The sequence below is a fragment of the Pantherophis guttatus genome, chromosome 7 (assembly GCF_059756535.1).
Source record: "Pantherophis guttatus breed Tessera chromosome 7, ASM5975653v1, whole genome shotgun sequence".
Classification (NCBI taxonomy): Eukaryota; Metazoa; Chordata; class Lepidosauria; order Squamata; family Colubridae; genus Pantherophis; species Pantherophis guttatus.
Window position 1 is genome coordinate 2,420,108 of NC_142069.1, and position 22,838 is coordinate 2,442,945.

Consider the following 22,838-nt stretch of genomic DNA (forward strand, 5'->3'; position numbering starts at 1 on the left):
TGCATCACAAGTATGCAGTCAAATATGCATTGACTGGTGCTAATGGTTGATACGGGTTGCTGCCAGCATCCTAGGTATCAACCAAATATTATTATTATTATTATTATTATTATTATTATTATTATTATTATTATTATTATTATTATTATTATTCATTAAATATGAAACAAATCAACTGAACATTCAAAAATGCATCACAAATACCATTGACTGGTGCTAATGGTTGATATGGGTTGCTGCCAGCGTCCTAGGTATCAACCAAATATATTATTATTATTATTATTATTATTCATTAAATATGAAACAAATCAACTGAACATTCAAAAATGCATCACAAATATTATTGACTGGTGCTAATGGTTGATACAGGTTGCTGCCAGCGTCCTAGGGATCAACCAACTACCTTCTTAAGATGTACGATGTTCCGAGTAGCGCAGTTTTTTGCAGTTCCGCTGGTGTTATTGCAGGAAGCTGCAATTTGCTGATGTATGTTATAAAATTCTTGGACATGGTACCAAGTGCCCCGATGACCATGGGTATCACGGTGACATGTTTCATCCATAGCCGTGTAGTTTCGATGGCCAGGTTGCGATATTTCGTGATTTTATTCCAGTTCTTTTTCTTCGACTCTGGTGTCTCCTGGTACCACGATGTCAATAAATTGTACGTTTCGGTTTTCGACAACTGTGATATCCGGGGTGTTGTGTTCCAAGTGACGATCCGTCTGTATTCGAAAGTCCCACAAGATCTTCTCATTTTCTATAACTTTTCCCACTTTATGTTCCCATGACTTTTTGGATACAGGTAAGTTGTATTTTTTGCATAATGACCAGTGGATTAATTTAGCAACTCAGTCTTGACTAGCTAGAAACAATGAGCATACCAGTGACCAAGTAGATTTTTAAGCTTATTATTATTATTATTATTATTATTATTATTATTATTATTATTATTATTGTTATTGTTATTGTTATTGTTATTATTGTTATTATTGTTATTGTTATTGTTATTGTCAAGCAAACATAATCAAAAGCATAACATTTCAAGAAAAAATTGCAGAATTATTTGTCCAGGATGGCTAAAGTCCCAATAAAGGGGAATATTTGTAGCTCAGGATTAAAACGAGGGATCTTTGGTGATCTCTTGAGCTTGGCGGTTTCCTCGCAGACGTTTCGTGACCCAACTAGGTAACCTCATCAGTGCTAGTCAGAGTATTAGAATCTCAAGTACCAGTGCTGAGCAATTTGTAAACTGGCTTGATCGATCATTGACTCGTTTATTTCATAGAAGTCTGGGTTTGGAAAGGGGTCAAAAGAAAAAACAAGGCAGTTCAGTTGCCTTCTGAAAAAGCACCATTGAAGGGTGCTTGAGGTCATCCAGTCCACCCCAGGCTCAGGGCAGGATCCCAAATTCGAGTTTTGCCAAAAAAAGGAGCAGCCAGCCACTGCTTGAGCAAAACCAGTGACGAGACACTCCGAGTCACGATTTCTTGGTTACAGTTTTCTAACCATCAGGAATGACGGTTGTATGGTGTGGAAGAGACCAAGGCTTGCACACAAACGCACAAAAACACACACACTTCTTTCTTGGAAGGTGCCTCATAAAAATCTTAATGGGAAGTTTTCCTATTAACGAAGATACAGGTCCTCTTCGACTTACAACCGTGACCGTTCGAAGTTACAACGGCCCTGAACAAAGTGACTTGTGACAGTTTTTCACACTTAACGACCGTCGCAGCATCCCCACGTTCGTGTGATCAAAATTCAGAAGCTTGGCAACTGGCCCATGATCCCTTTTTACGACCTTCGGACCAGCAAAGTCAAAGCCAGATTCACTTAAGAATCGTGTTGACTAAATCACAGCAGTGATTCACTTAACAACGGCAGCAAGAAAGGTCGTAAAATGAGTCAAATCCCCAGTTAACCACTGTCTCGCCTAGCAACAGCATTTTTGGCTGTGGTGGGTTTCTACCAGTTCACCCCGGTTCGGGCGAATCGATAGTAGCGGCGGCTGTAAGAGGCTCCGCCCACCCATCCGGACGTCATCACGGATGCTCTGTGCATGCACAGAAGCGCCACGGACAAGTGAAGCAAGCGCGCAGACTCGCGGTTCCGAACCGGTAGCGAAGAAACCACTACTGATTTTTGGACTCAATTGTGGACATAAATTGAGGACTACCTGTATGTCCAAAAAGAAGGAAGTATTCTTGGTTTCGCACAACCAATTTTCCTGAGGTAAAAACCTGGCTTGGCTCATGGAAAATGTAGTTTTCTTTGCTGGATCCCGGTTTGAAGGATATCAGCTAAGCAGTGACGGCGAAATCTTTCCCCTTAAACCAGTGGTAAAATCCAATTTTTTTTACTACTGGTTCTGTGGGCGTGGCTTAGTTGGCGTGGCTTGGTGGGCGTGGCAAGGGAAGGCTACTGCCAAATCTCCATTCCCATCCCATTCCAGGGGGAAGGATATTGCAAAATCTCCATTCCCACCCCATTCCAGGGGGGAAGGATACTGCAAAATCTCCATTCCCTCCAGACTCCTGCAGGAAAGATACTGCAAAATCTCCATTCCCACCCCACTCCAGGGGGAAAGATATTGCAAAATCTCCATTCCCACCCCACTCCTGGGAGAAGGATATTGCAAAATCTTCATTCCCATCCCACACCTGGGGGGAGGATATTGCGAAATCTCCATTCCCACCCCACTCCTGGGGGAAGGATACTGCAAAATCTCCATTCCCACCCCACTCCTGGGGGAAGGATATTGCAAAATCTTCATTCCCATCCCACTCCAGGGGGAAGGATATTGCAAAATCTCCATTCCCACCCCACTCCTGAGGGAAGGATACTGCAAAAATCTCCATTCCCACCCCACTCTGGGGCCAGCCAGAGGTGGTATTTGCCAGTTCTCCGAACTACTCAAAATTTCCGCTACCGGTTCTCCAGAACCTGCTGGATTTCACCCCTGCCTTAAACCAGGCTTGGGCTGACGGACAGACTGGCATATGGAGGTGACCCACCTTGGATTATTTTACTGGGCCAGGCCCAGAACTCTTTAAAAGTCACCGTCTGAATGCCCGATTTGACTTTTTAAGCCCTAAACAGCTTAAGGCGCAGTTCTCAAAAGAGGAATCTTGAGAACCGGCGCCTTAAAACTGTTTAGGGCTTAAAAAGTCAAATTGGGCATTAGGACCAGACATTAAGGTCACCAACCCAGGATTTTTACAGTCACCTTTTCCCCTTGTTCTCACAAAGCACGGGAGAAATTGAAATATTGTGTCAGGGTGGCAATTAATCCCATTCTGGGATTAGAGATTAGAGATTACCATTCTCTAATCCATGATTAGAGAAATGGATCGTGACCTTTCCTTGAAGTATACTTTAAGAAAATAAACCCGAAGATATGTTTTCTAAGAAAAACTCATTTATTGGTTATAAAGAAAATAAAACATCTTACTAGCTAATTAATTACATCTTGGCAAAGCTTTTTCCCGGCCACCTCTCCTGGCCGGAGAACAAAGAAAGTTAGAAGGAAGTGAAAGAATGTGGACATGCGCAGTTAGCTTAGAGATAAGAACTTGGCAAGCTACGGTAAGTCTGAAATTCAAAAATAAGAGCTCATCTGGTCAATACAAAAACGCAGTGACATATTGCATCCCATTTTGGTCGCCACGATATTAAAAAAAAGAGATTGAGACTCTGGAAAAAGTGCAGAGAAGAGCAACTAAAATGATGAAAGGCCTGGAGATTAAAAACATATGAAGATTTGCAGGAATTGGGTTTGGCCGGTCTAGAGAAAAGAAGGACTGGGGTGGGGGTGACATGATAGCAGGGTTCCAGTATTTGAGGGGCTGCCCCAAAGAAGAGGGGGGGGTGTCAACCTATTCTCCAAAGCACCTGAAGGCAGGAGAAGCAGCAACGGATGGAAACTAACCAAGCAACCTGGAATTAAGGAGAAATTTCCCAACTGCGAGAACAATTAACCAGTGGAACAGCTGGCCACCAGAAGGTGTAGGTGGTCCAACACTGCAGGTTTTTAAGAAGAGATTGGACAACCATTTGTCTGAAACGGTATAGGGTTTCCTGCCTTAGCAGGGGGTTGGACTAGAAGGCCTCCAAGGTCCCTTCCGACTCTTGTTATTCTGTTTTCTTCAACAGTTTAAACTCAGTTTGATTTGCGGTTTTTAAACTGTGGTTTTAGCACGCTTGGAAATATCCGTTTGGAAGGATGACACAGGATCGTTCAATGATCTAAAATTTCTCATTTTATGGCAAGGGGTTGGTTTAATTAAATGGTAGCCCTGGATGTAGGACCACAATTGAGCCCAAAATTTATGTTGCTAAGCGAGATAGCTGTTAAGTGAATTTTGACCCTTTTTAGTCGGTTGCAAAGCGTTTCAAATTTTGATCATGTCACCATAGGATACGGCAACCGTCGTAAGTGTGAAAAACGGTCGTAAGTAATTTTCAGTGCCATTCTAAGTTTGAATGGTCATTAAATGAATCATTGTATGTCCAGGACTATCTGCATAAGAGATGTTCTCCATTCCACCCAATAATCTCCCTTGGCCAATTTTTTTTTTAAATGTATATAGGATAGATAGAGAGAGAGAGAGAGAGATACAGATACAATCATTTATTTATCCATTCATTTATTAACAATTTTTCAAGGCAAGAGATAATATATTTGAATTACAAGGAAATACATTTGGGCAAGACAGCAGCAAAAATGAAATGGTTAAAAGTTGACAAGCCGATAGAAAGATCAGCCTACGGCACCCAGGCAGGGGGTAGGACTAGATGATCTTTTAGGACCCTTCCAACTCTTCACAGACACAGAATGGGTCGGGATCTGTTTTGCCGAAAGATCTTTAAAAAAAGAGATCAAATCTAACCAAGCCGTGAAATCTGAGCGTCTTATCGGTTATCATAAGGGATACAAGTAGTCCTCGAATTAGGACCACAATTTTGACGTAATTTCCGTTGCTAAGCGAGGCAGTTGTTAAGCGAGTCACCGACAATTTGCAACCTTTTTTGCTCTGGGTGTTAAGTGAATCTGGCTTCTTCCATCTGGCTTTGCTTGTCTGAAGCCAGCAAAAGGGGATCACACACACCAGGACACTGCAACCGTCATAAATATGAATCAGTTGCCAAGCGCCCGAATTTTGATCACATGACCATTGGGAATGCCGCAAGGGTCGTTAAGTGTGAAAAACAGTCCTAAGTCAGGGGTGGGTTCTACTTATCTCCATTACCGGTTCGCAACGGGAGCACCTGTGCCGGGCAGTGGGTGGAGCCTCCCGCCACCGTTACTACCGGTTCGCAAGAACCGGACTGAACTGGGAGCAACCCACCACTGTCCCTTTTTATTTCCATGCCATGGTAACTAAACTAAACTGAACGGTCACTAAACGAACCGTTGTAAGTCAAGGACGATCTCTGTTTTAGTGGTGCTCCAGTTATGATGACCGTACTATTTCTTAAATATAGATGCCGGTCATCTCACCGAGATTGCAGTGACTCCGAGCGGCTTACAATAAATAAAACAGAACTGATGAAAACAATATTAAATATTAAAACAGACCAAAAGGACGTAAGATTCAAACTTTCTCCCCAAACTTTAACGAAGAGGCGGCCTTCATCCAACAGCCCCAATTCCTAAATTCACCTAGTTTCTTTTCTTTTTTTAAAATTATTTATACATTTTTCTTTAACATATATAAGTATTTAGTAAATAGTGTATTGTCTGGGTCATTTTACATACACATAATAATAGTAATAATAATATTCATTACTTGTACATAATAGTATTCTTCCAACTTCTAATTTCTAGTTCGTATTATCTAACCATCGATAAAACAAATCCCAAGTTTAAAAAAAATATTCGGTGTCTTCTTTGTCCTTTCCTTTTAATGTTAACCTATCCATTTCCGCACAGTCGAATATGTTTTTTTTTAAATTATATTTTCATCTGTAGGAGTTGCCTCATTTTTCCAATGTTGTGCAAATAAATTCGCCTAGTTTATTCTGAGCCCGGGCACAATGGGAGGCCGATCAACGGGCTTGTGTCTGCGGTGACCGGCTAAGCCACCCACCACCGCTGTCCCCCTCACCCTTAACCAAGGTTAAACAAAAATGCGCTTAAGGTATTTTGCAAATGCAGCTGGGGAAGATCTAATTAAGCATCAGAGCATCTTTAAATATTGGTAATGACCTCAGTGCACCTTTGCACCTGGCCGGCTCAGCCTTTTCCTTAAGGAGATCATTTCGAGAGCGATTAACTTATAGCCCAGGTTGCCAAGTGCCACTCACAATATTTTAATATTATTTGGGTTGGGGGTTTTTTTGCTCGTTCTGCTCTGCCCTGGAAAAGGATTTGGGTGTTTCTGCTGTTCAGCAGATCTGCCTGTTTAGGAAAACAAAGTTAATAAATACATCTTGAACTTAAATAAAAAAAAAATTTTTTCTCTCTCTGTGCGTAATCTTGTCTGGTTTTGTTCTGCTTTTGTGTTTTTTTCTCTCTTTTTTTCCTTTTTTTTGTTTTTTTTTTGTTTTTGGGAGTCAGTATGTTAATATTTTGAATAAAAATGAAAAGATTTGTCAGTTTGGGAAAGAAAACCAGCCTAATTTTTGTCCGGTCCGGCCTAATTTTCTCCCCTTTCTTTTAAATTTTTTAAACTGAAATTTTAATTTGTTTTTAAATTATTGGGAATTTCAATTGTCTTGGGTGAAATTATTTAATTTGGTTTTAATTATGTTTTTTTAACTTTTGTATTTATGTGTTTTACTCTGTGCCTGTTCACCGCCCTGAGTCCTACGGGAGTAGGGCGGTATACAAATCTAATAAATGAAATGAAAAATGAAAATGAATGAACCAGTCTGAGAGATGTATGTAATGTAATTTCATTTTAATGTATGCTGATTAGTGTACATTCAAAATGACAATAAAGTTATTATTCAATATTCTATTCTATTCTATTCTATTCTATTCTATTCTGTTCTGTTCTATTCTATTCTATTCTATTCTATTCTACTCTGTTCTGTTCTGTTCTGTTCTGTTGTTTTTTCTGTTCTGTTTTGTTCTGTTCTGTTCTCTTCTATCCTATTTCAATATCCTATCCTATCCTATCCTATCCTATCCTATCCTATCCTATCCTATCCTATCCTATCCTAAAAATCGGTGCCAGGGACCAGTCTCCAGACCAGAAACGGGGTTGAGGGTCTCCCGCTCCCACCTCTCGGCCTCTCCCCCAGCCTTGTGTCTGCTGGGCATTTGACATTATTTTTAAGTCCGGAGAGGCCTAATCCCAGCCTCATCCGATATCCGCAGAGCTTAGTCCAAATACGCCAAGCGGCCTGGCCTAGATTTCATCCACGCGGCCGTCTCGCTCGGGGACAAGCGGGGAATCGCATTAGCATCTCACCGGGTTGGGGAGGGAGGGAGGGAGGGGGGGGAATTGAAGGGGAGAGGGGGGAGGGGGGCAAGGGGATCTTCAGCCCAAGGAGGGCCGAGGTGCTCAGAGGAGCTTTGTTTAGCGGGAGGGGGCTTAGGTGATGCTGGGTGGATGGGGGGGGGGCTGGCACTGCACAATCCATCCGACAGGTCTCTGAGCCAGCAGCCATGACACCGAAGGAGGGAAAGGAGGGATGGAAGGAAGGAGGCTGGATGATGAATGGAATGAAGGAAAGAGGAAGAGGGAAGGAAGGAAGGAAGGAAGGAAGGAAGGAAGGAAGGAAGGAAGGAAGGAAGGAAGGAAGGAAGGAGTAAAAAGGAAGGAAGGAAGGAAGGAAGGAAGGAAGGAAGGAAGGAAGGAAGGAAGGAAGGAAGGAAGGAAGGGGGATGGATAATGAATGGAAGGAAGGAAAGAAGGAGAGAGGAAGGAGGGAGGGATGGATGATGAATGGAATGAAGAAAGGGAGGGAGGAAGGAAGAAGGAAGGAAGAAAGGAAGGAGAATGAGGGAGGAAGGGAGGAAGGGAGGGAGGAAGGAGAGAGGAAGGAGGGGTGGATGGATGATGGAAGGAAGGAAGGAGGGGTGGATGGATGATGGATGGAAGGAAGGAAGGGGGATGGATAATGAATGGAAGGAAGGAAGGAGAGAGGAGGGAGGGAGGGATGATGAATGGAATGGAGAAAGAGGGAGGGAGGAAGGAAGGAAGGAAGGAGAGAATGAGGAGGGAGGAAGGGAGGAAGGAGAGAATGAGGGAGGGAGGGAAGAAGGAAGGAGAGAGGAAGGAGGGGTGGATGGATGATGGAAGGAAGGAAGGAAGGAAGGAGAGAATGAGGAGGGAGGGAGAGAAGAAGGAAGGAGAGAGGAAGGAGTGGTGGATGGATGATGGAAGGAAGGAAGAAAGGGGGATGGATAATGAATGGAAGGATGGAAGGAGAGAGGAGGGAGGGAGGGATGATGAATGGAATGGAGAAAGAGGGAGGGAGGGAGGAAGGAAGGAAGGAGAGAATGAGAAGGGAGGAAGGGAGGGAGGAAGGAAGGAGAGAGGAAGAAGGGGTGGATGGATGATGGATGGATGGAAGGAAGGAAGGAGAGGACGGTGAGAAAGAGAGAAAGTAGACAGAGAAACGATGGATAGATGAAAGGAAGGAAGGAAGCAAAGAAAGAAGAAGGAAAAGGAAGAAGAAAGGAAAGTCAGAAGGTCGCAAAAGCTGATTGCACGACTCCCCCGGGGACACTGCAACCGTCACAAACACGAGTCAGTTTGCCAAATGTCTGAATTTGGATCATGTGACCAAGGAGAGGCTGCGACGGTCGTAAGTGTGAAAAACGGCCATAAGCCACTTTTTTCGATACTGAACAGCCACTAAACAAAGTGTTGTAAGTCGAGGACTCCATGTAAAGACAGAAGCAGCTTCCCAAGTCGCCGGGAGGGTCTTGGCTGACTCTGATCAAAGAACAGAAGCCCCCCCACCCCCCACCCATCGCCCCCCCCCTCCATTACGAACATGATGTAACAAGAGCCACAATTGTTTTCTGGCTTTTGATTTCCAAAGACTGACAGATGTTCAAACAGCAGGAGGTCCTTGTATGCGCCGTTCCGGTTTTTCATCCCGCAGGACAGCCTGGGGGGGGTCCAGGACCTCCCACCCTCCATAATTCAGCCCTCCGCTTTCCCCCCTCGGCTTCCTTCCAAGGTATTTCCCCGACTTACAACCGTTCGTTTAGTGACCGTTTGAAGTTACCACGGCACTGAAAAAAGGGACTTGTGACGGCTTTTGTTTCCCCCTTACGACCGTTGCGGCCTCCCCGTGGTCACATGATCAAAATTCAGAAGCTTGGAAACTGGCATGTACTTATGACAGTTGCAGTGTCCCGGGGATCATGTGATCCCGTTTTGTGACCTTCGGATAAGCAAACTCAAAGCAGATTCACTTAAGAACCGTGTGACTAAATCACAGCAGGGATTCACTTAACAACTGTGACATAAAGGTCGTAAAATGAGTCAAACCCCCACTTAACCACTCTCTCGCCTAGCAACACAATTTTTGCACTCAGTTGTGTCGTAAATCGAGGACTACCTTTATGTCCAAAAGGAGGGAAGTATTCTTGATTTCACAAAACCAACATTCCTGAGGTAAAAACCTGGCTGGGCGCTTGGAAAACGTAGTTTTCTTTGCTGGATTCCAGTTTGAAGGACCGCTTTTCCCAGTTATGACCATTGCAAGCATCCCTATGATAAAAATTCAGACACTTCAACGCTGACTCGGATTTATGACGGTCATGGTGTCCCTGGGGTGTGTGTGTCACATGATCCCCTTTTGCGAATTTCAGACCAGCGAAGTCAATGGGGAAACTCGGAGTCGACTGTCGGTTTACCTGGAAAGGTGTGCGGCCATTTTAAGGTGGGGGACTTCAACTCCCAGAATTCCCAAACAAACTTTACAGGAAAGTCAAATGCAGTATTTTTTTTAAAAGAAACATACAGGTAAGTCCTCGACTTACGACCGCAACAGCGTCCAAATTTTCACTTGCTAAGTTGTTAAGTGAGTTTTGCCCCGTTTTACGACCTTCCTTGTCACAGTATGTAAGCAAATCGATACAGTTGTTAAATTAGGAAAATGGCCATTAAGTGAATCTGACTTCCCCCCACCGACTTTGCTTGCCAGAAGGTCGCAAAAGGGGATCACTGCAATGGTCATAAATGTGAGACAGTTGTCCAGCATCCGAATGTAAATCACACGACCACTGAGGATGCGGCAACGGTCGTAAGTGTGAAAAATTGTCATTATTTTCAGTGCCGTTGTAACTTCAAACCGTCACTAAACGAACGGTTGAAAGTCAAGGACTACCTCTAAGCATCTCCTCCATAAGAGGAAAGCCAGCAAGACAGATTCGTTAACCATGGCTTACACCCCCATGAGCCCCCCACCCCACCCGATGGCCGATTTCTGTACCCCCCCTTTTTTCCAAACAAAAGCCCTGATTCCATAGAGCTCCCTTCCTCAGAATTCCTAGGAAGGCAACTTTGATGTTGATTTAAAAAAAAAAAACGAAGAAGACCATGTTTCTAGTCCTCATGGTAGGGGATGGAAGTTACCATTTGGCTAGGAAAGAATTATAATTTTTTAAAAACAGATTAACAGAGTTGGAAGGGAGGTCATCGAGTCCAACCCTCTAACCAAGCAGGAGATCCTACACCAGTGATGGCTAAACTTTTTGCCATTGCATGACAAAAGTGGGGGGAGTGTGGGGGGTTTGTGCATCTGTGTGCCCACACCCATAATTCGATGCGCCCTGTCCCTCCGCACATGTGTGACCCCCCACGCTCCCCGCGCTTTTGGCACGATGGGCCCAGTAGGCCCGTTTTTCGCCCTCCCCAGGCTCCAGAGGCTTTCTAGGAGCCTGGGGAGGGTGAAAACTGCCTTCCCCATCCCTCCGAAGGCCCTCTGGAGGCTGGAAACAGCCTGTTTCCTGATTTCCGGTGGGCCCGGAAGGGCCGAAAATCAGGTGGCTAGCGCGCACATGCATACTGGAGCTGAGCTAGGGCAATGCCCACAGATACGGCTCCGCGTGCCACCTGTGGCATCCGTACCATAGGTTCGCCATCACGGCGCTACACCATTTCTGACAGATGGCAGTTTTGTCATAGAGAGAATTTTCTTCTTCCGAAGCCAGCCGGACAACCCAGGAAGATGCGGCGGCACTTGCTCTGTGACTTTGACCAGGTAGAGAAATGATTTTGTTTCCACATCTGGCTGTACCTGCTCCAGCCACTGACCCAGGAGGTGAGATGCCGGTTGGCTCTTCGGTCATCCTTGAAGCTTGACCATCAACCCCTCGGTGGTCCGGAGAGAAAGGGAGAAAGCAGTGGCTAAGCCCCCAGGCGGTAGTTGGCAAGTCTAGAACCACCGGAACCAGATAGCTCACCAGTGTGAGTTCTACCATTGCCAAAGACAGCAAGAGGGAGAGACCATCGACTCCCCTCGGCCGAAGGTCAGTAGCTTCATCTGTTCCGGATGGCGTCGCGTGGCACCAGAACGGGAATAAAACGCCTGATCTGAAATGGAGAGAAAACATACACATTAAATTGGTCGTACAGAAGTCCTCGAATTACTATGGTTCACTTAGTGACCATTTGAAGTGACAACAACGCTGAAAAACATGACTTATTTGGCCAGTTTTCAGACTTACGACTGTTGCGGCATCCCCCGCAGTCACGTGATTTACATGCGGGTGGTTGGCAACGGACTCACATTTATGACCTTATTCAGTACCCCTGACCCCCTTTTGCGACCTTCTGAGAAAAGTCAATGGGGAAACGAGATTCACTTAACAACCGGGGGACTAATTTAACAACTGTGGTGATTCGCTTAACAACCGTGGCAAAAAATAGGGTAAAACTCACTGAATGGATGTCTCGCTTAGACACAGAAAGTTTGGGCTCCGTTGTGGTCGTAAGTTGAGGACTACCTCTTTGATGTGGAAGAGACCAGTGCTTGCACACACAAATACATACAAACACACACAAACACATACTTTTTCATTGGAAAATGCCTAATCAAAATTGTAAGGGAAAGTTTTATTATTAAGGAGCCAAACGAAGATACAGGTGTTGCTAACAACGGTTTGTTTAGTGACCGTTCGGAGTTACAATGGCACTGAAAAAAAGTCACTCATCACCGTTTTTCGCACTCGGGACCGTTGCAGCCTCCCTGTGGTCAAAATTCAGACGCTTGGAAATTCGTATTTATGACGGTTGCTGGGATCGTACGATCCCCCTTATGCAGCCTTCTGATGAGCAAAGTCAATGGGGAAGCCACATTCACTTAACAGCCGTGTGACTCGCTTAACAACTGCAGTGATTTGCTTAACAACGGTGGCAAGAAAAGTCATAAAACAGGGAAAAATTGATTGATTGATTGATTGATTGATTGATTGATTGATTGATTTATCAAAATTTATAGAGATTTAACAAATGTCTCGCTTAGTAATGGAAATTTGGGGCTCACTTGTGGTCGTAAGTTGAAGACTATCTGTATTTTGATAAATAGATGATGTTTATAGAGGTAGTCCTCGGTTTACGACCACAATTGAGCCCAATATTTCTGTTGCTAAGTGAGACGTTTGTTAAGTGAGTTTCGTCCCATTTTTACAATCTTTCTTGCCACAGTCGTTAAGCGAATCATTTTAGTTGTTAAGTCAGTAACACGGTTGTTAAGTGAATCTGGCTTCCCGATTGACTTTGCTCGTCAGAAGGTCGCAAAAGGGGGATCGTATGATCCCAGCAACCGTCATAAATACGAATTTGCAAGCGTCCGAATTTTGAACGCCTGACCACAGGGAGGCTGCAACGGTCCTGAGTGCGAAAAACGGTGATGAGTGACTTTTTTTCAGTGTTATATATATTATATATAAAAATATATATTTTGTATTATGTATTTTGTGTTATATATTTTCTATTATGTACTTTGTACTATATTATATATTTTGTATTATATTACATATTTTGTATTATGCATAATTTTGGCTTGCTTTTTTGCTTCTTAATTTTTAGGGGGAGTTTTTTTGGATTTGGTATTTTGTCTTTCTGAATAAAATAAAATCAACTTTTTTTAAAAAAAGACACACACACACAGAACTACCTCAAAGCAGGCTGCCTCCAGAATCACGGGGGCCCATGCTCCTCTCGTTCAGCTTTGGGGAGATGGCCAGATTTGGGCCCCAGGCTTTTAGCCTCTGACCCCTCCTCAAAAACCCCTCTTGGCTTGATGACCTGACAGATGTGTCGAGACACGGCCAGACGCTGACTGGGGGGGCAGCATGAAAGCCGAAAAAGACCCACCCACCCCTTGGCTGGGTTCATATTTTACCCGCCCTGACTTAAACACACATAGAGAAAACCGAGCACAGCTTGTCCTCAAGTGACGACCCACCGGGGGTCGTAAAATTTCTGTTGCTAAGCGAGACGGTTGGGAAGTGAATTGCTGCAGTTGTTAAGTTAGTTACATGGTTGTTAAGTGAATCTGGCTTCTATTCTGTTCTACTCTATTCATTGTTCTGTTCTATTCTGTTCTATTTATTATTCTTTCTATTCTATTCTTTGTTCTGTTCTGTTCTGTTGTATTCATTGTTCTGTTCTGTTCTATTATATTCATTGTTCTGTTCTATTCTGTTCTATTTATTATTCTTTCTGTTCTATTCATTGTTCTGTTCTGTTCTGTTGTATTCATTGTTCTGTTCTATTCTATTAGATTCATTGTTCTGTTCTATTCTGTTCTATTTATTATTCTTTCTGTTCTAGTCATTGTTCTATTCTGTTCTGTTCTGTGGTATTCATTGTTCTGTTCTATTATATTAATTGTTCTGTTCTATTCTGTTTTATTTATTATTCTTTCTGTTCTATTCATTGTTCTGTTCTGTTCTATTATATTCATTGTTCTGTTTATTGTGCTGTTCTGTTCTATTCATTGTTCTTCTCCATTGTGTTCTATTCATTGTTCTGTTCTGTTCATTATTATCTTCTTTTTTGTTCTTTTCTGTTCTGTTGTATTCATTCTGTTCTGTTCTACTCATTGTTCTGTTTTATTCATTGTTCTATTCTGTTCTCTTTTGTTGTATTCATTATTCTCTTCTCTTCAATTCCACAGATAGTCCTCGACTTACAACCATAATTGAGCCCAAAATTTCTGTTGCTAAGCAAGACAGTTAAGGGAATCCTTGCACTGGTTAAGTTAGTAATCCCGTGGTTAAGCGAATCCGGCTTCCCCGTTGACTTTGTTCGTCAGAAGGTCACAAAAGGGGATCACGTGACCGCGGGACACTGTGACTGTCATAAATACGAGTCAGTTGTCAAGCATCCAAATTTCGATCCCCTGACCGCAGGGGATGCTGGCTGTGTAAGTGTGAAAGTGTAAAAAGTGGTCATCAGTCACGTTTTTAATTCAGCGCCGTTGTAACTTCGAACGGTCACTAAACGAACGGCCGCAAGCCGAGACATTGACTTGCAGTTAATGTCAGTGAAGTCAGCAAATTGCCGCCAAGGGACGGAAGGAAACCACCTCTGATTCCCAAAATGGAAGAAAGAACTGGGAAAAATGCAATTAATCCCAATTTTTTCCTCTTTCCTGGGGTGATTTTCCCACCTGGGCCCACCCCGAAGGGCTCCGCTTATCGGGTTAGGATGGACACCGCTAGATTCCCCGGGTCCCAGCTGCGTCAGAAGGCACCACAACCGCACACCTCTCTCGGTCTGTTACCTGCCAGGCCGCTTGGGGAGTTCCACTCCGGCAGAGAGAAAACAAGGGGCTAATTCAGGTGTTTTCGGATGGCAGGTTGCAGAAAAGATTGTAAAAGGGCCTCGTTTTCCTCTCGTTCGGCCTCCTCCTTCAGCATCCAGGATGGCTCCGTGCCCGGGGTTATTTTTCCTCTCGTTCCCTCCCCACCCCGCAAACTCATGTTGGTTTATTTTCCTTGAAACGTTTATTTCCTTTTCAGATCCTGATTCCCCTTCCTTCTCTGGAGCAGGGTGGGGTGGGGGGAACCCTAAAATTAACATTAAACTACCTTTCTTCCTGCTGCATACCTGTTTAATATTTGCGTCTTTCTTTCTTTCTTTCTTTCTTTCTCTTTCTTTCTTTCTTTCTTTCTTTCTTCTTTCTTTTTCCTTCTTTCTTTTTTCTTTCTTTCTCTTTCTCTCGCTCTTTTTCCCTTTCTTTCTTTCCACTTCCTCCCTTCCTTTCTTTTTCCCTTCCTTCCTTTTTTCTTTCTTTTTTTTCTTTCTTTCTTTCTTTCTCTTTCTTTCTTTCTCTTTTTCCTTCTTTCTTTTTTCTTTCTTTCCACTTCCTCCCTCCCTTTCTTTTTTCCCTCCCTCCCTTTTTTCTTTTTCTTTCTTTCTTTTTTCTCTTTCTACTCACTCCTTCCTTCCTTCTTTCTTTCTTGTTTATTTATTTCTACTTCCTCCTTTCTCCCTTCCTTCCCTTCTCTCCATTTCATTCCTCCTTTCTTCTCTTTTTTTCTTTTGCTTCCTTTCTTTCCTTCCTTCCTTTCTCTTTCTTTCTCTCTCTCTCTCCCTTCCTTTTTTCTTTCTTCCTTCCATCTTCTCTTTCTCTCTCTCTCACTCCCTACCCCCCTCTCTCTTTCTTTGTCTTCTTTTCTTTCTGAGCTAGCTCAGGGCATACCCATAAAAATTAAAGCATGGCTGATTTTGCTTTGATCCAGAAAAATGTGGAGATTATACCTACATTTCCCAATGCAGAATCAATTGAGGAAAATTAAATCATTCCTTATTTTTAGAGATAGAAGTGGGGGGCGGGGTAGGGGGGGAAGGATGAAGGATGTTCTCAAAAGATGCTCCTTCTCCTTTTCATCCCCTGAAACCACCAGAAAGCTCCTGGGCACGTCTGGAATCCATCCCTGCTTCCATTAAGTCATCTCAGGTTTGCAGTTTCTTGGAGGGGGGGGTGGGGGGGGGAAATGGGGCACGGAGCTGTTACAGAAAATTTAGATTGTTAGAAGGAGGCTGATCCCCTCTTTCGCATGGAAATTACAAATTGCATCGAGATGGAGTTGAAGGGAGGGACAACCGAGAAGGATTAAAAAAAAAAATACAATAAATTTATTTCTGACTTTTCCTCAAAATCCCAAGCAATACAAAACGTTGCATTTTTCAGGAGACACAATATTCAGCCCAATCTTATCCCAAGCAGGTTCCTAAAAGGCACCGAAATCACCTAATAATTCAGATCCTGGCCATCTTCACACAACCTTGGTGGTACAGCAGACTAAAGTGCTGTTAAGTAGCACCAGCTGCCCGCAATTACTGCAAGTTCGAATCTCACCAGGCTCAAGGTTGACTCAGCCTTCCATCCTTTCAAGGTAGGTAAAATGAGGACCTGGATTGTGGGGGCAATAAGCTGACTTTGTATTAAAGAAAAAAAAACACTGCTTAGGGGGGGCCGAAAGCCCTACTAAGCAGGTATATACAAAAGAATGAAGGCTATTGCTTAACGCATTGTAAGCCGCCCTGAGTCTCCGGAGAAGGGCGGCCTATAAATCGAACCAATAAATAAATAAATAAACCACGTGGTTCCTGAATTAACCCATTTCCGGGGTCGGCTCAGCGGGCCGATCCCCAGATTAACTGGCTAAGCTTCAATACAAAACGAACTGAGACCCAAATTGATTATCATTGGTGCAAATACATCTGGTAGATTTTTCCTCTGGGCAGTCTAAGTGTGTTGTCTGAACGCAGCCAATATCAGACTGGGTGGTTTTCCCTTCTCTCCACCCCCCCCGAGGGAATTGGGGTGGGGGGCAACCTTGCAAGCAGTATATCCTAGTCAACCTTAGCTGATTTTGAAAAGATAAAACAGCTTCGGGACTTGTTGAAACTTGAATGGGAAACACACAAAAATCCACCGCTGAAGGCTAAATTGAGAAGAAAAGATTATCCTCCTCTTTCTGTCTCTCTTTCAGATACAAACTTTAGCAAACCCACAGGTAGTTCTCGACTTACGACCAAAATTGAGCCCAAAATTTCTGCTGTTAAGCAAGACAGTTGTTAAGTGAGTTTTGCCCCATTTTATGACCTTTCTTGCCATGGTTGTTAAGTGGAGCACTGCAGTCGTTAAGTGAGTTACATGGTTATTAAGTGAATCTGGCTTCCCCATGGACCTTGTTTGTCAGAAGGTCGTAAAAAGTGCAAACGTCATAACTATGAACCACTTGACCACAGAGATGCTGCAATGGTCGTAAGTATGAAAAACGGACATCAGTCATAAGTTCCCTTTTTTTGGTGCTGCTGTAACTTCGAACATCACTAAGCAAACCGTTGTAAGTCAAGGATCACCTCTGCAGTTCATTTAGTGACAGTTCACAGTGACAGCGGCACCGAAAAAAGGGACTTACCACCATTTTTCACACTTACGGCCTTTGCCCGATGATCACGTGATCCAAATTCGGATGTTTGGCAGCTGCTTCACACTTATGACCGTCGCCGTGATTCCCCCTTTTCAACTTTTTGACAAAGTAAAATCAACGGAGAAGCCAGAGTCACTTCATAACCGTGTGATTAACTTATCCGCTGCAGGGATTCACTTAACAACTGTGGCCGTAAAATGGGGCAAAACCCGCTTCACAAATGTCTCGCTTAACAACAGAAATTTGGGGTTCAATTCTGGTTGTAAGTCAAGGACTACCCGTACAGGAGTCTCTGCTTCCAGAGGAGATAAAACTGAATGAATAAAAGCATCTATCAAGGAGGAAGTGGAATCGTGGCTGGCTTTGATGCTCTCCTAAAAATGGCAATTTAAGTGCTCAGTTCCTCGCATTTGGCTTGCAAAGTTCCAGCCGTTGCAAGCCGAGCATTATCGTGTTTTGATATTTGATATTTTACCGTAAGGCACGCCAATAATGGATTCGCAGGATGCTTTTAGCGTCCTATAAATAAATAAACATACTCTCTCACCGAAAGAATTCAAGGAAGCCACCTAGTTTTGGGATGCAAAAGCAACAGAAATTCCGAATTGCAGAGTAACAGAATAACCGAGTCGGTAGGAACCTTGGAGGTCATCTAGTCCAACCCCCTGCCTAGGCAGGAAACCCTACACCACTTCAGATGAATGGTTGTCCAACCTCTTCCTTCTCCAGTGTTGCAGCATTTACAACTTTCTGGAGGCAAGGAGTTCCACTGGTTAATTGTTCTCACTATCAGGAAATTTCTCCTTAGTTCTAGGTTGCTTCTCTTCTTGATTAGTTTCCACCCATTGCTTCTTGTTCTACCTTCAGGTGCTTTGGAGAATAGCTTGACTGCCTCTTCTTTGGGGCAGCCCCTGAGATATTGGAAGGCTGCTATCATGTCTTCCCTCGTCCTTATTTTCATTAAACTAGACCTACCCAGTTCCTGCAACCGTTCTTCCTATATTTTAGCCTCCAGTCCCCTAATCCTCTTTGTTGCTCTTCTCTGCACTCTTTGTAGAGTCTCCACATCTTTTTTACATCGTGGCGACCAAAACTGGATGCAGGATTCCAAGTGTGGCCTTACCAAGGCCTTGTAAAGTGGTATCAACACTTTTAACGTGATCCTGATTCTATCCCTCTGTTGATGCAGTCTAGAACTGTGTCGGCTTTTTTGGCAGCTGCCGCACACGCCTGGCTCCTATTTAAATGATTGTCAACTGGGACTACCATTCAAATTATTCTAATCCGGAGCGAGTCCTTTCACCCCAAATCCTGTATTCTTCCCGGTTTCACGTACTGGGAGCAGAATTTTCATCATTAAGCAAGTCAGTTGTTAAGTGAGTCACCTCCAACTCTTTTGCCATGCTTGTTAAGAGAATCTCTGCGTAGGTAGGTGGGTCGCAAAAGGCGACACTGCAATCGTCATAACTATGAGTCAGGTGCCAAGCGTCTGAATTTTCATCATGTGACAAACCCGTCGGATGCTGCGATGGTCGTAAGTGTGAAAAACAGCCCCAAGTCACTTTTTTTCGTGCCTTTGTAACTTTGACCGGTCACTAAATGAACTCTTGTAAGTCAAGGACCACCTGTATAATTTTTTCAATCTCTCTTTTGAGCCGCATATCAGATGTGAACTTTTTTGATTGATGGATGATGATTCTATGACTATTTACTATATTTGTCAACTGTACCATCCACCAATTTTTTACATTTAACGCTAAGCTTGGTTGAAGACTAGACTGCCATACAAAGCAAAGACGGATTAATTTTAAACTAGGTTACTTTTTTTGACTGTGTATGTTTTGCAATCTCAGGAGTGGTGCGGCAGCCTAGAAGTGGAGCTCTCACTTCACAATCAGGAGGTTGTGAGTTCAATCCTAGGTAGAGGCAGATATTTCTCTCTCTGGGCACAGTGGGAATGTATCTGCTGAACAAAACTCCGCACTGGTGACAGGAAGGGCATCTGGCCAGTAAACACTCAGCTCCGTTCAGTTGCCCAGAAAGAAAATGACGATGTTTTGCAGACTCAGCCTTGGTGAGTGCCCTTTTTTACACAATCTCAGAAAAATAGCTTAATTTACTACCACGGTTAATTCGTTCGATTCAGCTGAACAATTGATTAACATTCAGTTCATAAATATTTTGTTGCAGCATTACAAGTACTCTGCAATTTTAAAGAATGATATTCAATTATAAAATAATAACAAATGCATGTTTGTTTGTTTTTTAATGTGCCATCCAATCTGCTTCGGCATTAAATTTCTAATGTCTTTTTTTTAAAAAAGCCAGAGTTGCATTTTTAAAACATCCCAATCCAGCTGTATCATTTGCAACCGGCTATAAATATTTTGATGACGTCATTCAAGGAATGGATTGACCAAGCACGGCTACAGTCCTCAGCTTACGACCACAACCGAGCCCCAAATTTCGGTTGCTAAGTGGGACAGTTGTTAAGTGGGGTTTTGCCTCGTTTTTCAATCTTTCTGGCCACCATTGCTAAGTGAGTCACTGCAATTGCTAAGTTAGTGAAACTGGCTTGATAAATAAACTTTTTTATTTATTAAACTTTGCCCAGTTAAACATACTGCTTAAAATCCTAGCGGAAAAGTTGGAGGAAGATCAAAAACGGGCAGGAGATTTTTTCTTACTGTTGGGTCACAACAACAAACCCATTTACACAAGAGTGGTGTTTCTTAATGTCAGCCATTTTAAGATGTGTGAACTTCAACTCCCAGAATTCCCCAGTTCACCTACTTCAAGATGGGTGGATCTCAACTCCCAGAATTCCCCAGTTCACCTACTTCAAGATAGATGGACTTCAACTCCCAGAATTCCTCAGCCAGCATGCTTTAAGATGGATGGACTTCAATTCCCAGAATTCTGCAGCCAGCATGCCTTAAGATAGGTGGACTTCAACTCCCAGAATTCCTAAACCAGCATGCTTTAAGATGTGAACATTTCAACTCCCAGAATTCCCCAGCCTGCCATACTGGCTGGGGAATCCTGGGTGTTGAAGTCCACCCATCTTAAAATGGCGGAGGTTAAGAAACACCATCCTATGGAAAGTGCTCAAAAGCCCAGCCAATACAGCGCTCAGATGTTGGCCTGTCTTTTCCAACATCCCCAAAGTACAATTCTCATATTAAGGCACACTGCTCTTGATTATGGAGGTTCTATTAAGCCTCTCTTTGCCAACGAGGCCCTTTGCATATGTTGGAATGGCAACGTATATGTGATTTTAATCACATGGTGCTGGTTTTAATCTCTCCAACATCTATAGAACTAACATCTACGAATTAGCTTTGGTGTTTCAAAGTTCACCTCCTATTAACTGGCAGCATTTTGCCCAGAATGGCAAAATCCTATTTTAATCCAATTTTAAATTGACTGTTTTAAATGTTTTATGCTGCATTTTAATCAAATGCCAGTAAGCTGCCTAAAGTCACTTCTGACATGATGGGCATTTTGCAAGTTTAAGAAATGAATAAAAACAAGTGAATAAACAATGTTCCTTGATTTATCAGAATCCATCCATCCCGTCAACCAAACAACCTTCATACTCCGAGACCAGCCTGTCCTTCAAAATATGATTCAAAATGGTTTCCCATCCAAAGAGCTGAATCTGCAGCCCGAATGAGACGTGACACAGAGGAGAAAAACCACACAAACCATGATTAAAAGGCGCCCCGACAGAGACAAAAGTTGTGCTATTCGGACCCACAAAGAACACTCATCATCATCATTTAACGACCCCATAATCCCTTGCGGGGTGAAGTCTGAGCTAATGAATGGAGCTAGCAGAGTGTTTTAATGGCCAGATGCCCTTCCTGTCACCAATGCGGAGTTTTGTTCGGCAGATATATTTTCATTGTGCCCAGACAGAGAGAAATATCTGTCTCTACCTAGGATCAACCTCCTGATTGTGAGGCCAGAGCTCCACGTCTAGGCCACCGCACCACTCCTACCCAGAAGGAACACCGTGTTGTCTAAATTGCATCCTTGCCTCTCCGGGAGACGAGAAAAATCGTTGCCGTCTCTGACTTCTCCCATATTGGCACTACACATAATTGCTCGGCGTATACAGAGAACAGCAAAAATGTGCTAGTGCCAAAAAGGGCCAAGCCAAGGTCTTGCGCCGTTGTTGGACCCTCCCCTAAATAGCCGCCCCCCCCCGGGTTTTGGAAGTCACACGCATTCACACAAAACTTTAGGATTTGGGGAAATGGCTTCGCTGTTGGAAGGCCGACATTTTTTCCCTTCTGTTTTCTTCTTTTGTTCAAATACCCTTGATAGATAAATAAATGAATACAGGTAGTCCTCAACTTACAACCATTCGCTTAGTGACAATTCAAATTTACAACGCCACTGAAATGAGTGAAGTGACTGGTGACTGTTTTTCATACTTAGGACCTTTGCAGCATGACTGTGGTCATGTCATCAAAATTCCCAGGGATTTATTTATGACAGCTGCAATGTCCCGGGGTCACACGTTCCCCTTTTGAGACCGTCAGACCAGCCAAGTCAATGAGGAAGCCAGATTCATTTAATGACCGTATTACAAGTTTAAGAACTGCAGCGAGTCACTTCGCAGCTGTGGCGAGACAGGTTGAAAAATGAGGCAAAACTCAAACAACATCTCACTTAGCAACAAGAAATGTTAGGCTCCTTTGTGGTTGCAAGTCGAAGACTACCTGTACCAATACTCCTGGCAGGATTGCAAAGATATTTGTCATGCCCCTGTCGGAGCCTGAATCTGCAGAATAGGATGAGCCGGAGCTGGAGCCAACGGAGATCGAGGGGGCGGCTTCGTTGGCTTCGGAGTAATGTGGGGAGGAGCAGGATGAGGCAGCCCAGGGTCCCTCAGGATTGGTACGGCTTGTTAGCAGGGAGGAACGAGGGCAGAATGACCGAGAGAGGGCAAACAGTGGACATGAGGAGCAACGGAGCTCAGGTGATGAACCAGAACCTTCCCTCCTAATCCCTGAGCATGGAGAGTGGAGAGAAGGCAGGAACAGCGCAGGCCGACCCAATGACTCAGAAGGAGAGCGCCCCGCCCCTCTTCACAAGGCACACCTGGGGATTGAGACTTAAGGAGATGCTATGGGGAGGGTCGTTTGTCGGGAACAAACACTGAATTAGTGGAGTTTTGTGTGCTGTTGCAGACGTCTGGCGTTTGCCAGACTGCTTGCCTTCTTCCTTGCTTTGTGGACACATTGCTTCGTCCTTGCTTCGTGGACTCATTTCCCTATTCTTTTGTTTTGCTGACTGTGTGTGTGTGTGTGTGTCTTTGCTCTGGGACTCGCCAAGAACGTGGAAGTGTTTGAGGGGAAATTTGGGGCATTAAAGGGCAGTTTGCACCCTCAGCCAGCTGTGTGGCCTTCGTGCCTTGTCCCACAACATCATCACAACATTGTTGTAGGATTGTGTGAACA

General features: G+C 43.7%; 1 long non-coding RNA gene across 1 annotated transcript in view; it reads right to left on the minus strand.

Annotated features, from left to right (window-relative positions):
• Positions 1-11,402: 11,402 nt before the first annotated feature.
• LOC148112743 (uncharacterized) overlaps positions 11,403-22,838 on the minus strand; it is a 40,539-nt gene continuing 29,103 nt past the window's right edge. Inside the window, exon 2 of the long non-coding RNA XR_015729039.1 lies at positions 11,403-11,506. This is a non-coding gene — a long non-coding RNA (uncharacterized LOC148112743). The remainder of the gene's footprint in view (positions 11,507-22,838) is intronic.